The following is a 17280-nucleotide window of genomic DNA, read 5'->3' as shown; positions in this document are numbered from 1 at the left end:
TTTATGTCCATGATCTCATTCATCATGATGCTCATGATCTCATACATAGTGACTTGCTTTATCGCAAATGTAACATCGTCATTTTCTTCTAGCCTTAGGTCCAGCCTTTCCTTTTGATTTAGTCCCGGAATTATTTCTTTTCTTTGCATGAGAAGAAAAGGCAGCAGGAGGACCTTTAGGCATGGGCATTTCTTGCACTTCTTCCCTTGTTTCTTCTTGAATGCATCTAGCCATTAATTCCTCGAAACCAGGAATTACATTATAGTTCAAAAGAGTAGTCCTGAACACATACCATTCAAATGGCAATCCTCCAAGAGTTGTGAGTGCCATTTCTCTGTCAGTAATAGTTTTCCCGATAGATAGGAGATCGTTCTTGATCTCGGTGATTCTTAAGAAGTATGCTTGCATACTTTCATCTTTACCCTTCTTGATTTCCCTCAGCGTATTTCTAAGAAACAAAACTTGATTTGCATCATTAACTTTAAATAAACTCACCAGTTTATCGTAGATTTCCTTGGAGGTGTCCAGTTCAGAGATGTAGGCCACCAAGTGCTTGTCGATAGAGTCCCAGATGATCTTCTATTGTTTTGACTTCTCCATTTTTTCATTTGTTCCAGGCAGCAGCGGATGCATTTGATGGAGGTTCAACAATATTGCCTCTCACATGATCCAACACTCCTTGATTCTCAAGGGTTAGATCGATAGACATCTTCCATCCGTGATAGTCAGCTTTCTCACGGAGCTTGTCTTCAGCAGTAAAGAGTGTTGAGGACCCCATAGTTCTTTTAGGATAGCCTTGCCAATATTCTCTTCGATGATTGCTCTTGCTCTTGCTCGGGCTTTGTCTTCACCTCAGCTCTGATACCATGTTAAGTTATGGTATGTTCTATGCTTATAACAGTTTACTTCTTTTTCTTATTATATTCCACCGATTAGCAATCACATGTACATAAAGTAAAGTGCAGATAGAACATTAAACGATCGACAGAAAACAAGCCAAGACAAGAGACACAAGATGTGGTGGCTAGCCAGGGACAAACCCCACAATGTGTGGGGAAACCCTTTGATCAAATCTTCTTTTATCTTCAATAATTCAGCAGAGAGAAATAGTACAATAAATCTGATTCATATCAGCAGTAGCAAACCCTAGATCAGCAGCATCAGCATTAGCGACTTCATTATCAAACTAGGGCAGACCATATCTCACAAACTGACCGTCGGATTGACTTCATTCCACCACCAAAAGTTTCGGCTTCCAGAGGAGGTTCAGATGAACCTACAACGCAGTTCAGATGAGGAGATATTCTAGGCCACACAAGTCAATCTTTACTTCTATAGTTGCAGCTTCAGTTTCAGTAGTTTCCGGCTTCAAACTAGGGCAGTGGATATCTTGCAAACCGTTCGTCGGATTGACTTCATTCCACCACCAAAAGTTGTGGCTTTCAGAGGAGGTTCAGATGAACCTATAGCGCAGTTCCAAAGAGGAGATATTCTAGGCCACGCAAGTCAATCTTTACTTCTGCAGTTGCAGCTTCAGTTTCAGCAGTTTCCGGCTTCAAACTAGGGCAGTCGATATCTTGCAAACCGTTCGTCGGATTGACTTCATTCCACCACCAAAAGTTGCGGCTTTCAGAGGAGGTTCAGATGAACCTACAGCGTAGTTCCAAAGAGGAGACCTTCTAGGCCACGCAAGTCAATCTTTACTTCTGCAGTTGCAGCTTCAAATTCAACAGCTTCCGGCTTCACATGTGTGAGAGAGAGACCCATTTCAGCGCAGTAGAGAAGAGACTCATTTTTGCACAGTAGAGAGAGAGAGAGATGTGATGAGATGAGTGAGTTCAAATGAGGAAAAGTCCTCTTATATTTATACACAACGTTGGAGGGTGAATAGATGCAACTGTTGGGCTTCTGAGCCTACATGAGTTGTAGGTCGGCTTGATAATAATTCCATAATCAAAATAAATTCATATCTCCATGAATACTTATCGGAATCGGATGATCTTTATATCAATCCTACACCTCTCGACGAGAGGAATCTAATAAAAATATTATCAGCCATGAATAAGATGACCCACATGAAGTTTTGCCCTGGTTGCCAATTTTAACATGAAGGGAGCGATGCGTAGGATCTGGGCGGGGCATGATCTGACGACCATTGCGCGCTAGAAAAGGTGGGGTGTTAAAGTCGCGAGGAGTGGTAAGCGGTTTACATTACACTGCTTCTGGCTACTGGGCAGTATTTTATGATTCAGAGGCGATGTATCTTAGGGCCCGACGCGTGGCTGGTCAAAACCGCCCATATTGCGCGCTCCTGTGGTGTTAAGGGTCAAACAATGGGGGACGCGATAAGCGTCGGATTTGGGTGGGGGAAGATTTGACGGTTATTGGGCGTTGTACATGGCGGCGTATTATCCTTGTTGTGGGGTCGGGTACAGAGGTGGGATCAAGTTAAGGATCGGACAACGAGGAACGCGACAAGCATCGGATTTGGGTGGGGTTGATCTGACAGTCATTGCACATTACAAAAGGAGGGGTGTTAACTTCGCTGGGAGTGGTAAGCGATTTTCATCGCACCGCTCTTGGCTGCTGGGAAATTTTCTACGAAACGGACGCGATGCCACTTAGTGGCTGACGCATGGCAGGACAAAACTGCCCATATCGCGCACTCCTGAGGTGTTAAGGGCTGGACAGAGAGGGACGCGATATGCGTCGGATCTGGACGGAGGAAGATCTGACGGTAATCGCGAGTTGAACATGGCTGGGTTTTAACCTTGAAGCGGGGTTGGGTATGGATGGGAGCCTTGGTATATCAGATGTGGGGACAAGTTATATATTAATACAATTTAATTTATGCAGGTCTTAAACAACAAAGACAAGAGGAAATGTAGGACATGACTCCAAGAAGCCAAAAGCATAGCAAGGATCTCTTAGCCATGCCAAGCAACTAATTTCTGATACAAAAGCCAGAATATGAGAACTCTATAGAACTAAAATTCTCTCAATTCACTGTAATCAAGGTTGTTTGGCATGCCCAACCTCTTCTTATAAATAAAATTCAATGGTTTCTGTTTAAAAAAATAAAAACAATACAATATTAATCAAATGCACAAAAAAATTATAAATAATATAACAATTCTACCCTATATTATTAAACACATTTTATTAAAATAAATATAAATAATATACCAATTATTACTTATATATTATCAAACCCATTTTATTAAAAAGTATTATTAGTGTGCTGGTATAGGGCCCTCCACAAACATAACTGTAATTGTGTGGGAACTTAGATTTTGGATAGTTCATTTTTGCATCCGTCACAATGGGAGATTATTCAGGAAGCTAATGTATTAATTCGTTTAAAATTTCGGCAATTGGCCCTCACAAAAAATGCGAGGGAAGCTTTTGCATTTTCCATTTTGAACACATTCAGAGTGGCTGAAGTGTGTTTAGAAATGCATGCATTCTAAGAGAAAAGATGCACTGAACTTTGAGGCAAATAGAGTGAAACTGCAAGTGTGTTTAAAAATGCTTACATTTTGCACTAAACTTTGAGACAAATAGAGAGAGAGGGGGCAAAATATGCACGAACTTTGAAGCATGGTTTACCTTGAGACAAATAGAGAGAGAGGGGGCAAAATATGCACGAACTTTGAAGCATGGTTTACCTTCTCTGGGCCGTCGATTGGAAGTCTGGCAAGCGCTGGGAACATCAACTGCACGGCTGGGGTACGAACATGTCTGAATCTCGGGTGAGGGCCACAGAATTCCAATTGACCGAAGATACACAACAAGAAAAGAGGGCAATTTTCCCCTTCTAATCTTCCCCACAACCATCAATCGCGTTTTCAGGTCATGAGTTAGGACAACGAACAAATGTGGCAAACCAATGATGCCAGTACATATCTTCGAGGTTGAATTTTACAAGCACACAAATTCCATGTACTTGCAGAAGATGAAGCTGAAGCTGCAAATTTAAGATTCTGGAATGGAAATTATTGGATTTACAGTAAGTCGCAAAGACCTGTGAAACATGTAGCCAAAAACCATAGAAGTAATGCAAAGCACTAAAAGTTGCAAGAGCAGGTCGTGGAGAGCCGTAGAGCCAACTCTACTACAAAAGACCAAAATACCCAAGAAAACCAGAGGGTAACGCATTTCCTTTCGGCGTTGCAAGGGCAGGTCGTGGAGACCCGTAGAGCCAACCCAACTACAAAAGCCCAAGATACCCAAGAAATCAAGAGGGTAACGCATTTCCTTTCGGTGTGGTAAAGCGGTTAGGGTGTTTTCAAACTCACGTCTATCAATCTTTGCTTTTCGAAAATCATATCTTTAAGTTTTAGATCCTTCCGTTTCTGTAGAGGTAACGAGAAGCAAATTACCAGGCTGTTGTAAAACAGTTTTGCGAAGAAATGATATCTGAATGTATCAGAGCCAGGTTTCGATCCTGGGACCTGTGGGTTATGGGCCCACCACGCTTCCGCTGCGCCACTCTGATTACTGCTTTTACATTGATTTTACATTGATCTTCACTCGAGTCGAATTAGGGTTCGTAGAGTTAACAAATAGCAACATTGAATGACAGGGCTAATTTTCATTGCCGCCTGTTTACTTGCGTTCAGAACGCTAAACAAGGGTAGCAGCTACAAAGCAACTCAGTTTCTGCAGGTGGAGTGCTGTGTGCTATTTTTATTTACAGATTAATCGGACGGTCTGTCTGAGGCATTGCATATAGTTATTAGATCCAAAGCGCTGTAATTGAATTGTTTCATTTTTTGACTATCGATAAAATTATATTTGGATTCTCTCCTTGAAAGGCCGTAAATAACCACCAGAATTGAAAATGCTATGCCCAGGTGGTGTTGGAAAATTTCACAATAAAACACGTATTCTTCTGCTAGATGCTATGTGATGTTCCGTTTTATCTGCCCTGGATGCATGGCTTGAAACATTGGCTCTTGATTAGGGTAATACTTATCGACTGTTTCAACTTCTAGGGTTGCTTTAATTAAAATTTTGATCACTGATTAGGGTAGTGCTTACCGTCAACAATAGTTAAGGGTGGATTTTATTAGGATAGTGCTTACCGTTGATTATAGTGAAGGATGAATCTTATCAATCTTATCAGATCAACTTTCAAAAATTTTAGGGGCATCAAACTATGAGTGGGAATGATGAAGTTCATTGTATGTCAACTTAGAAAGCATGCTTGTTTGTGGATCGAGTTTTTATATGTTGGCAATTTTCTGCTGGTCATGGTATTTATTCTTGGTTTACATATGGGGATTCATTATGGATAATCTATTTATTTTATTTGTAGGTTTCTAATCTAATTTTATTTCTTTATATATGAAATTTTTTTATAACCTCTTGGTTTGCCATTTGGAAAACATAAAGTCTCGGTTCGGTGAGCATGTTAGCCCGAGGATGAGTCCACCTATAACGGTCGAAGAGGATCACTATCTTCATCAAAGGAGGAGGTGAAGGCAAAGTTTTCCAGTTTTTTTGGCCTAGCGCATAAACCCTTTTGTTCAATCTGTCCATTTTGTCCATCATTTCTGCCATACACACCGGAATATCTTGTTCTGCCATACACACCAGAATCTCTTGTTGTGTGTTTGGGCGATCAGTGAGTACTCTTCCCATGAAAGTTTCGATATGCAAATATAGATCAATTAGGGTTGTGTGTATGACGGGTCTGATTAGGGTTACCAATTCCTGGGACCCAATTCTTGGCGTCCCAATCAAACTGATGATTCGGAATGAATCTGCGGGTATGACAAACTTCCCCTCAACTTCAGTGATTGTTCTGCGAACTTATTCAGGAGTAACATCCGTGAATCGAGCCATAGAACGACTCGCGGCAGTTTGAGCCCTTGGCTGTGAAGACAAGGGATGATGAGAGTTGGGACAGATCGGTCGGCAGTTCTGCCTCCTCTTTCTCCCCTGTGACCAGTGAAGGCATGCCTTCGGGCCATAGTGTGGGTTAAAGGAGGTGGACAAAATGAGAATTCGAGATAACGGAATGAGGAAGAGGTCAGAGCCGAGGGGAGAGCACCAAAAAGAGGCTGGGAGAAGCCTACATTAAATAGTAGTCCAATAAGAGGAAAGGTTATCTGAGAGGATTCTCACATAAATGCAAGGAAAGGAAAGAACCAAACAGAGGACATAGCAGAGGATACGATATTAGGGGGGGATGCCAAGTAAAATGGGTCAAGAACCACAAGTATGCCAAAAGAAGGGAGGAAAAACTAGAAACCGAAATAACAGAGTTGCATGCAGAGAATAATAATAGAGAAACTTGAAATTGAAAGGCCAGTAGATACGATATTAGGGGGATGCCAAGTAAAACGGGTCAAGAACCACAAGTATGCCCAAAGAAGGGAGGAAAAACTAGAAACAGAAATAACAGAGTTGCATGCAGAGAATACTAATAGAGAAACTTGAAATTGAAAGGCCAGTAAACAGAGGAATTACCACCAAAGCGAACCTCATACCCAATCTTGGTGTACTCCTTATGCCAAAGAAAGCACGTCTGATAATTTCCACCTTCCAACTGAGAGCCACAACTAAGCCTGAGAATAGCGGCATGGTTGCTTAGTGTTCCGCATTGAATTGGCAGCTCAACACAGGAAGTCGCCCAGAACTCTAAGGATAGGAAACACCCGCAAAAGCAAGAGTTTTCAGAGAGGAAGTCCACTCAACAAACTGTAAGCTAAAGGAAGGCTGAAATGTGCTCTTGCAGCCGATGGAATAGCAACTAGAAGTTTTCACCAACCCCAATTTCAGTTCTCTTTTATGACCCGGTGTCATGATAAACCGCAAGCATCACAGAAATCCCCATAGTCATGTTTAAAACTGGCTTGAATGCGGGCGGCAGGAACGAATGTCGTGGTAAATCGGTTAGGGTGTTTTCAAACTCACGTCTATCAATCTTTGGTTTTCGAAAATCGTATTTTATGTTCCTTCCGTTTCTGTAGAGGTAACGAGAAGCAAGTTACCAGGCTGTTGTAAAACGTAGAGGTAACGAGAAGCAAGTTACCAGGCTGTTGTAAAACGTAGACGTAACGAGACGAAAGTTACCAGGCTGTTGTAAAACTGTTTTGCGCAGAAGCCACATCCGAATGTATCAGAGCCAGGTTTCGATCCTGGGACCTGTGGGTTATGGGCCCACCACGCTTCCGCTGCGCCACTCTGATAACTGGTTTTACATTGATGTTTACTCAGTTCAGTTACAAATAGAAACATTCCATGCCTAGCTAACCTAATCTCCTTCCCTAGCTAACCTAACCTAACCTAGTTAAAACTTGCTTACGTTGGCTGCAGGACCGAGTGTCCTTCCTAGATCTCACACACATCAAACTCCATAATTCCTGTAACCTCCCATGATCAGACCTCAAACATTCCCGCCCGCATTCAATACTTAATGCATGCATCCTGCCAAATGGGTGCTCTACTTCCACCGTGCTTTGACCCTTCAACATCCATCTCAAGACGGCAGTACGATTCCCATGGTTGGACAACCTCCGTGGGGGTCATTATTGATGAATTTGCAAAGCTATGGTCAGATCACTTTGCTATGTAATGTGAGTCATTGCAAAATTTCATTGATACCAGCTAGCATTTACACTACACGGTTGGACACTCCCCAAGGGGGTCATTATTGATGAATTTGCACAGCTACGGCCAGATCAATTTGCTATGTAATTTCCGTTGGCATTGCAAAATTTCATTGATACTACAAATAAAAGGGGGTTTTGGATTGTTTTCTTGTGCTATGATTTTATCATACTAAATGTGAATGCAAAATGGCTTTGACCATTTCTTTTCATGAAGCTAGTTTGCCTTTTGTTGCTCAACATATCTCCATGCCAAGACAGTGGGAGAATTCTGTGTCAATTATTTAGCTACCCTGTAAACCGCATGCAGCTCCACTCCCACACAATCTTGTTTATAGTCGGAGGGTGTAGTATTCAGTGTTTGATATTTTCAGTAACGCATAACCTTCGTCCGTACTCCAGCAATCAAGGGAGGAATGCAAACGCCGTGAGTTGTGCTGCCTTAATGACGCACTTCAGAAGTAGGGAACATGCACAATGGGCCTAAAAGAGAAAGGGGGGAATTAAACGAATCCTCCATTGATTTGGCACAATAAAATATTCAGTACGGGGCATAAACATGGTACCATTGGGCAGTAGTACATAATGATGACATTAGTTTAGCGTTAGGTTTACTTTTTTGTATTGGTTTGGTTGTTTATCTACGCAGATAAGTGTTTTGTGGAAGGTTCCAGTTCGTTAGGATGAAGAGCTCAGTGTTGGGGTCATTTGGTTTTACTGGTTTGGTTTGGTTTGTTATCTACATAGATAGTTGTTGTATGGAAGGCTTTTTGGTCAAAGATGTAATACTATATTAAGATTGAACGGCACAGAGAAGGGTTTTTTGTGTGTTTCTTCTTTAGTTCACTATAGACAGTGTTCTATTCTTTGATTGTTAGATTAATTATTTGCTAGAAATGGGGGGAAACCAATTCTGAAGAATCTCTCGGAATTCCTCACATATGTCCCAAAAGGAAAAGGGAGAAATAAAGACTATAATCCTCCTGCTTCAGCCATTGGATTGGCACAACAAAATATTCGGTAAGGGGGCATAAACGTGGGACCATAGGGCGGTAGTACAGAATTAGGACATGTTAGAAAATGTCCAGAGGGTGAGGTAGGGGTTTTGTTCAAATTAGCATCCTGCTTACTTGGTAGACAGTAAAAGTTAGATCTAGTTTCCGAGTGTTCTCCTTGTCTCAGCTCTTTTGAAATAGACCTTAATATACATATGTTTGTGTCCAACAACTTTCCAGTTGTTTTATCATCAGAGTTTGGGCTTTCCTGTTGAGATCCCTAACAAATCCAATCTAAACTTGTAATCTATGTCCTGATGGTCACAATGCTTGAGCTCGGAGGGATTGTGTCTCAATCAATTTCTACTGGGAAGTCCTCACCGCACAACTTGTTCAATACACTCCCGTCTAGACAATTTTGAACTAGCATTGTGTTTGACTGCAGGGAATTTTATCACAGGGTAAGAGTATGGATATGATAAAAAAAACCCATTTGTTTTGTAATTGCAGAAGCATAGATAGCACATTTATTTGTAATTGCAGAAGCATTGATAGCCCATTTCTTTTGCAATTGTAGAAGCATTGAGAAAACCACTTGTTTTGGGGTTTGGGACCAGAATTAGAAGTACTCATTGCTTGTCAATGGCTCTGGTGCACTGATGCATTGAAGTCTTGCTTTTTATTGCAGAGTTCTCCTTACAGGAAATTTCCTGGGGTCCAGTAAAATGACTTGAATCACAGCAACTCTATGTAAATCCAAGAGGCAAAAACTTCGGCAAACTCATTTTCTTCCATCACACTTCTTTAATGTGCAGTATTTTAATACTCACGATAATAATAAATTTCCCACCTCTTTACTGTGCAGTATTTTAATAATCATGATAATAATATTTTTCCTTTCCGTTCGTTAATGTTAATAATAATAAAATAATAAATTGTAAATATGAGCAACGAAATAATATCTGTGACTCCTAAGCAAATTTTATATCTAATCCTTTGAAACTGAGGTTGGGGATAGGATAAGCAAACAAGCATCGATGGTCTTTGGATTTGATTTTGGTTCAGATTTATTACTCGTTGCTTTTCAACGCCTCTGATGCACTGAAGTCTTGCTTCTTATTGCAAATTTACATCTACGGGAAGGGAACGCCTCCACAAATTCCATCTGACCAAACGAGATAACATTATTATTTCTAAGGACCGGGGAGGATGGGGTATCATTGACATTAACCTATTTGGACGGGCCCTCATCATCAAATCTATGTGGCGTGCATTTTTCAAAGATGGTATATGGAGAGAAATAGTTGCTACAAAGTACTTACATGATTGAGCATTGGATTAGATTGGGCCATATCGGAAATAACAAGGGTTCCTATATATGGAGATGCTTCTAAAAGGTGGGAGACATTTTTCTGCAGAGAATCTGCTGGTCTTTTGGTAGAGGAAACCATATCTTGATTGGTATGGATAACATCAAAGGGGTGGAGGCAACACAGACCATGACGGAAAGCTTGATTTTACGTCTCCAGCAAAGAGGCTTATTCATTCTTGAACAGGTCATTGATAGATGGAATGGTTGCTCACCAGTTTGGAAAAGTGTGGAGTCGTTGGGTCTGTCTAACATTCATGCTGCTGAGTGGGAGGAATATATCCTTCGATTAAGGCACGCTGGTCTTTGTAGATCAGAAGCGGGAGACTCCCTCACCTGGGCGGGGAAGCTTCGCGCAAATCTGACTAAGGTGGCGGACAATTACAGGTACCTCTTTCACTTGCATCACATTTTACTCCAACTGTGTTGGTTTTCACTAGTTTGGAAAATAGATATTCCCATCAAAATCATACTTTTTAATTGGCTGGTTTGGAAAAATAAAAACCTTACCTGGGAGAACTTATGCAAGCGGGGCTGGATGGGACCGGGGAGATGCCCCCTGTGCAGGAATTCCATTGAAAACAATTGTCATTTGTTTTTAGAATGTCAGTTTACATCCTGTGTCTGGTATGGTATATGCACAACTCTAAATGTTCCCATTAGGAACTTTGACAGTATGATCGACTGCTATATATGGTGGCTGCAACGTGGCAAAAAGGTTAAGGCTATTCCCTTTCTCACCACCTGGGAAATTTGGCGCGCTAGAAACAGACTCATCTTTGAAGGGATTCGGTAATCCCTCCCGTTATCATACACAAAGTACTTCTCAGTTTACAGGATGTCAGGATCCCCATTCGTATGATAAAGGATAGATCCCTCAGATTTGCTCCAGATGCAATTCAATTCATGACGAGTATACTTAAATACTTTGATGGCGCTGCTCAAAATTTAGTTTGTGGCTGTGGTGTCTGTCCGGGGATGGACCATATTTGCCATTACAGATTCCACTGGAGTGGGGGACAAGGTACAAACATGAGGGCGGAGACACCGGCTCTTTGGAGACTGTTGTGGATTGCCAGGCAACTGTGTATTGATACTCTATTTGTGTATGGGGACTCACAAGTCCTCATCAATGGTTTAAAGACAAACTCAGATTTCTCTCCCCCTCACCTTTCCGTGTGGATCGCCCAGATCAAACATCTCAGCGGTACCTTTTCAACGGTTACTTTCCAGCACATATATCGTGAGAAGAACCAGGTTGCAGATTTACTGTCAAAGCATGAGATTGCATATTTATATGGTAACATTCATTACACATATCTGGAGGGTGAGACAATTTCGACTGAGGGATCCTTCCCCCTCCCATAGCTTCCTGTTTTTGAAATCTCTTATTATATCCATGTTTTGACTGTTCTTGATGTCTTTTATTATTACTATGGTAAGATTATATGGTTATATTTCACTATTTTTGGTACAATTCAGTTATGGTAGAAGCTATTAACTCATTATGCAGTGTTTATCGTTGATAGCATTTTTGAATATAATGGGATATATATAAGCTTTTTCTGGTATATTGGTATAATCATTTTTGAATATGAAAGTTCAGATGTACTCATAACTCATTTTGAATATTTTGAATATATGCACTAGTACATAATATAAACCAATGTTTTTTTCATCTGAACTTTTTTACATCTACGAGAAACTTGGAACCTAGTAAAATGAATGGAATCATTGCAAATCTGTGAAAGTTTAAAATAAGTCTTGCTTTTCATTGCAGAGGTTCCAGTTAGATGAACGTTGAGGCCCAGTAAAGTGACTTGAATCATTATAACTCTTTGTAAGTTGAAGAGACAAAATCTCGGGCAAACTTTTCTCCTTTTTGGTTGGGGTCATCATAATTGAATTCTTTTACAATTTTTTAAATTTTTTTGAGTGCATTAATAATAATAATAAATTTGTGGTGTTGTAATCTTACAATTTTTTGTCAACTTGTAATTTTTTGGTGTTTAAAATGCATTTATGATTATAATATATAGATTCAATACCCTAAAAAACTTTTGAGGCATTTGGAATATGTAGAGTTCATAAGGAACATATGCTCGCAAAAGCTCCAAAACATATAACTAGAAGATTAAGGCTAAATTTTTTAGTTTAATGTATATTAACAATAATAATAACGAATAGTTTAAATGTAAATAATAATAATAAAAATAAAAAATATCTCTCTTATAGCAATAACAAAATAATATAAAGAAGTAACTAATTTTATATTTAATTTTGTGAAATTGGAGTAAACCAAAAGGGTATGGAAAGGTAAGTTTGAAGTTTTTAAAATCTATGAAATATATAGTGTGGAGTTTAATTTTTATAGAGTTATTAGTTCAAATTTCATGAAAATAGTTTTGATAATTCTCAAGTATTTAACAATGGGTGGATTTTTATTAATAAGTCGAAAAGAACCAATATAATGTAAAAAATAAGAGAATTTTTATGAAGTTCAAATTTCATAAAAACAATTTTGATAATTCTCAAATGTCTTACAACATATGGATCCTCACTAAAAAGTCCAAAAAAACCAATATAATTTAAAAAATAAAAGAAATAGAATCATAAATACAAACTCATATTTATCTAGTTATATGCTTTGTTGATAGTCTCATATTTATCTAATTATATGCTTTGTTGGTAATCTTGATTCACCTTTTCTTAGATGCATTATTAACCAACTCATATTTATCTAGTTATATGCTTTGTTGGTAATCTTGATTCACCTTTTCTTAGATGCATTATTAACAAACTCATGTTTATCTAGTTATATGCTTTGTTGGTAATCTTGATTCACCTCTCCTTATATGCATTATTAATAACGCAAGTGATTTCTTAAATGTCGATTAGCGATAGATAACTTTCCACTTAGGGTAAGAAGATTTGAAATTAAGGTAATTAATAACGCAATTGATTTCTTAAATGTCGATAAGCCATAGATAATGTCGATAAGCCATAGATAACTTTCCACTTAGGTTTAGAAGGTTTGAAATTAAGATGTGAAAAAGATGAAAATTTCAAATTAAAACTAAAACTAAAACTGTGCATCAAATTTGAAAGTTTTGACTATTTCTTTGCCCACTTTTCATTTTCATGGTCTAAACAACAAAATCCCGATAATGATCATGGCAAATTTATCATCAACATTTTTTCGAAATGACTTCATCTTTGCATAATATACTTGTCTATGATTAAGGTTCAATCCAATTGTTCATAACTCGTGACTCTTTATGTCATTTTTATATTTGGTTTTTGGTTACACTTCAAACTTAATAGGATGATGAAGTATACAGTGGTGAAGTGGGAATTATCTTTGCATCACAAGATTTTATGGAAAACTTAGTATTAAATGTATTTTATTTAGTTAATTAAGTACAATTTTATATTAAAATAGAAATTATAAAGGTGTGCTTTTCACATGTTATTTTAATGTTTTTATTAAAATTAAACTAATATTAATTAGATTTTTTTTTAAGTTTTTTTTGTATATTATTTGTGAGATCACATATCATGTGAAGTATATATAATACATTTTTCTTTGTTGAACTATCCAATTATGTTAGAATGGACAAGTTATACCATTAAAAGTTCTATAGTTTAATATGTTAAACCAAATATAAATATGATTATAAATAATAAACAAAATAATATGTAATTCAATATGTTATATTATTATTATAATATGGTTTATATAAATATTTTTATTGTTATAATTATTTAATTTATTGGATGGTGATTCAATAAGGTAGTGGCAGAGAAAATTATTAACATAGGGGTAACAAAAGGATGCATTATATGATATATGCAAGGCATTAAATTGAAAAAAATATGGACTACACAAACGCTTCTAGGGTTCTTTTGTTTTGGATATGCATGAACACCTTTAGGGTTTCTTTGTTTCGGATATGTTGCTTGGTCTCTGTCGCTCGGCTAGGGTTGACACATACTTCTGTGGATGGGTCGCACAATGGAGAATTGGAAATTTGCTGTCATGATGGCATCATTAGTGGGGGGCTTCCAGACAATGCTGAGGAGGTATGACTTATTTATTGTTGCGAAAGGGACAAAAGTTTGTCCAATAATGCATACATGACATGTTTGCCTCGAGATTTATTTATCTTGAGATCAATGCAATATGCACTTTCACAAAGGTATTGACCTGAGCTCTTTGTTCCTTTTGTTTTGTCTCATAAATTATGCTCTGTCTCTTGGGCAATGGAGTCATTGGTGGCTCCAAGTTATGTGCTCAAATGGTCTTTTTATCTACAGAGTGACCTGACATGTCCTTTGAGCTATACACAGCTTGATCCGTGGATTGCGAAGGAGCTTGAAAAATTTCAGATCTTCATATAGAGCTTGAGTGGGAAGTCTTGTTCTATATGGACAAAAAGCCTTGCCTGCATCTCTTCTTTAAAGCATACCATCGAGAAAGATTTGGGGCTTCCTGCAGAGTATCAAAGTCTTCAATATGAAGGGAAGGTGCTCAATGATTCTTCCTAGATCCAAAACGATACTATTAAAAGGAATTCAACATTAATCTTGAACTCGAAGTTGAGAGGAGGAGCTTTAGGAATGGGTACTTTAGGACACATGAATCAAAATGGGAAATGTAACACTTTTAAAGATTTTGTGAAAGGGAAGTCTCTGTCCTCAATATAGTAGATTCAGAGCATTCCAGGTCCCTACATTGTTGACCAAATGGAGCATCCTCTTGCCATGGAAGTAAACCTTCCAGAGGTAAATTCTCTATTCATGGCTCTTCAATCTAAGGTGGTTATCTGTAGATTTAATGGCTTATGGCCCAAAGCAGAAGCCTTACACCAACGGATTTTCTCCAGTTGGATAAACAATTGTGATTTTTACCTATGCTCCAAAGGGTTTTTCATTGTACAATTTGATGTAACACAAAAGGATATGAATTTTGCTCTAAATGAAGGGCCATGGTTTTGGGGTAGAGCGAGGCTCTTTATAACTACATGGTTTTCATATTTTGATGCAACAAATATGGTTATCCCAACACATCCAATTTGGGTGAGGCTCTTACACGTCCCCTTTCCTTTTGGCAGCATAAGGTTCTTAAGGGATTTGGAAACACTTTGGACAATTTAAAAAAGAGAGACATGGAAATAACTAAGAAAAATATTCTTACCTTTGCTATAATATGCATGGAGATTGACCTCAGCAAGGGTGTACATGATCATAAAATTTTGAATCATAAAAACTTTGTAACCACCTCCTCCCACACTTACCCAAGTTCATCGATCCACTGGGGTAAACATGTGACGAGGAGTTACTATGATATGACTCAAGCTCCTAGGTGCAATTAAGGAAGTGGAATCGACACACAAAAACCTCACTGACTTCCCTTAGGTGCTATAGGATCCCCAAGAGCTAAACCACCCTTTTAGGTGTCCAAAGCCTGAGTTAAACCTCTTTTTCAGTGACCCGGACTCTCAAACGTTGGCACAACACTGCAAAAATTTGACTATAGCCCTCTAATCGCATGCATAAGCCTGCAAGGTAGTGACTGGAGTTTTTTTTCTCCCAGTTCTGTGCCTACGACCGCGAGATCTGAGCCACTTTTTCATGGCTAGTCTCCAGACCATTGCCCATAACTTGATGAAACTTTCCAGAACATTGAATGACACCAAGACAACGCCAATAATGCAAACTTAGATAAGAACATGACCTAACAAGGCCTTAAAAACACATTGAGAACATGTAATCTACAAGTCATAAACACATATATGAACATAGAGGTCTGATACTTATATGAAAATCAACAAGAAGGTCTAATGCCCTCTCATAATAGCTGCATTAACATCTATTAGTTCATACATTCATTGACCATTCCTTAACCAATCAAAACACTTCAAGAGCCATAGCCATTTGAAAATCAACAAGAAGGTCTAATGCCCTCTCATAATAGCTGCATTAACATCTATTAGTTCATACATTCATTGACCATTCCTTAACCAATCAAAACACTTCAAGAGCCATAGCGATTATACATTTCATGTCCAACATATAACCAGTAAAATGAACAACATATACATCATGATAAACCAACCATCAAAGCCATATAATAACAAGTACAATTACTCATGAAATACAAGAGGAAAGAGCTTTTATTAACATATGCAAAATCCAACCAAGTCAAGGACTTCCACTTACCACCTGACCATAGATTGGGTTGAACCAAATCTCTCTTTCAGCCAATCACCCACACGCCATATTCCAAGCATGAATGTGGGATCTCATGGAATAAACCAAGCAAAACCAAACCAAGACTTCAAGAGGCCAAACCACCTCAACCCTCAATTAGTGATTCCACCTCACGGTTGTACATCACTAACATCAACAACTCGGTATCTACCCAAGCTGTCTAGGGCTCTAGAGTGTTTGTTCCAACCCGACTCCAGGACTAGTAATTTAACCCACAGCTGCCGCAGGGTTCCAGAGCGTTTTCCACTCAAGGCTTCAGGACTAGTAACTCAACCCACCAAGTGCTCTAGAGCGTTTATCCAACCAAGGCTAGGACTAGTAACTCAACCCAAGATGTTCGAGGGCTTCCAGAGCGTTTTTCCAACCAAGACTCCAGGAACTAATAACTCAACCCACAACCATAAGGAATATGAGCACCAATAAAAAAAAAACAAATGGGAAAACCCACAACACCATGACTATCTAGGCAATGGCAAGGCTAAGAATAATCACTCTCAATCTAGGAAATCCTCCATGCCAGGTGTAGATCATAACCAAATAGCCACATGCATATACCATTCATGCGAAAACTAACAAGTAAATCATACATGAAACTCGATACCTACAAAGCAATCCATCTGTAGTCGTTGATCCCGCTGTCCCCTTGTGCTTTCCTTCTTTCCTTTGCCTTCTTTATCCAAATCTAATGTGCTCCAAGAATGCTCCAAGGTTTCTCTAAGTGTGCAAAAGTGTGTGAGGGAGATAATAGAAGAGAGCTCGAAGCTAAAACTAAAAAAAGGGTTGTGAATTGATTCTCATAACTTGCATTTTTATCATTGAAACATCTATTTTCCTTCAATTTTCCTCACATGCAATTATGTGACCTTTCACTTTCCTTTTCTCCTATTTTCCTTTATCTCATAAATAAAATGCCAATTAATGCCACTTTGCCTTTCCAAGCCTTTTCCAATTTCCATAGCCATTAATTAACCACCAATGATCCTCATCACTATGTTTTTTCCCAACATTCAACTTGGAATACATG

The sequence above is a fragment of the Pinus tabuliformis genome, chromosome 1_2 (assembly GCF_031772625.1).
Source record: "Pinus tabuliformis cultivar Carrire ecotype Pingquan chromosome 1_2, CPIR1, whole genome shotgun sequence".
NCBI lineage: Eukaryota > Viridiplantae > Streptophyta > Pinopsida > Pinales > Pinaceae > Pinus > Pinus tabuliformis.
The sequence above is the reverse complement of the archived record's forward strand: the minus strand, read 5'-3'. Positions refer to the sequence as shown.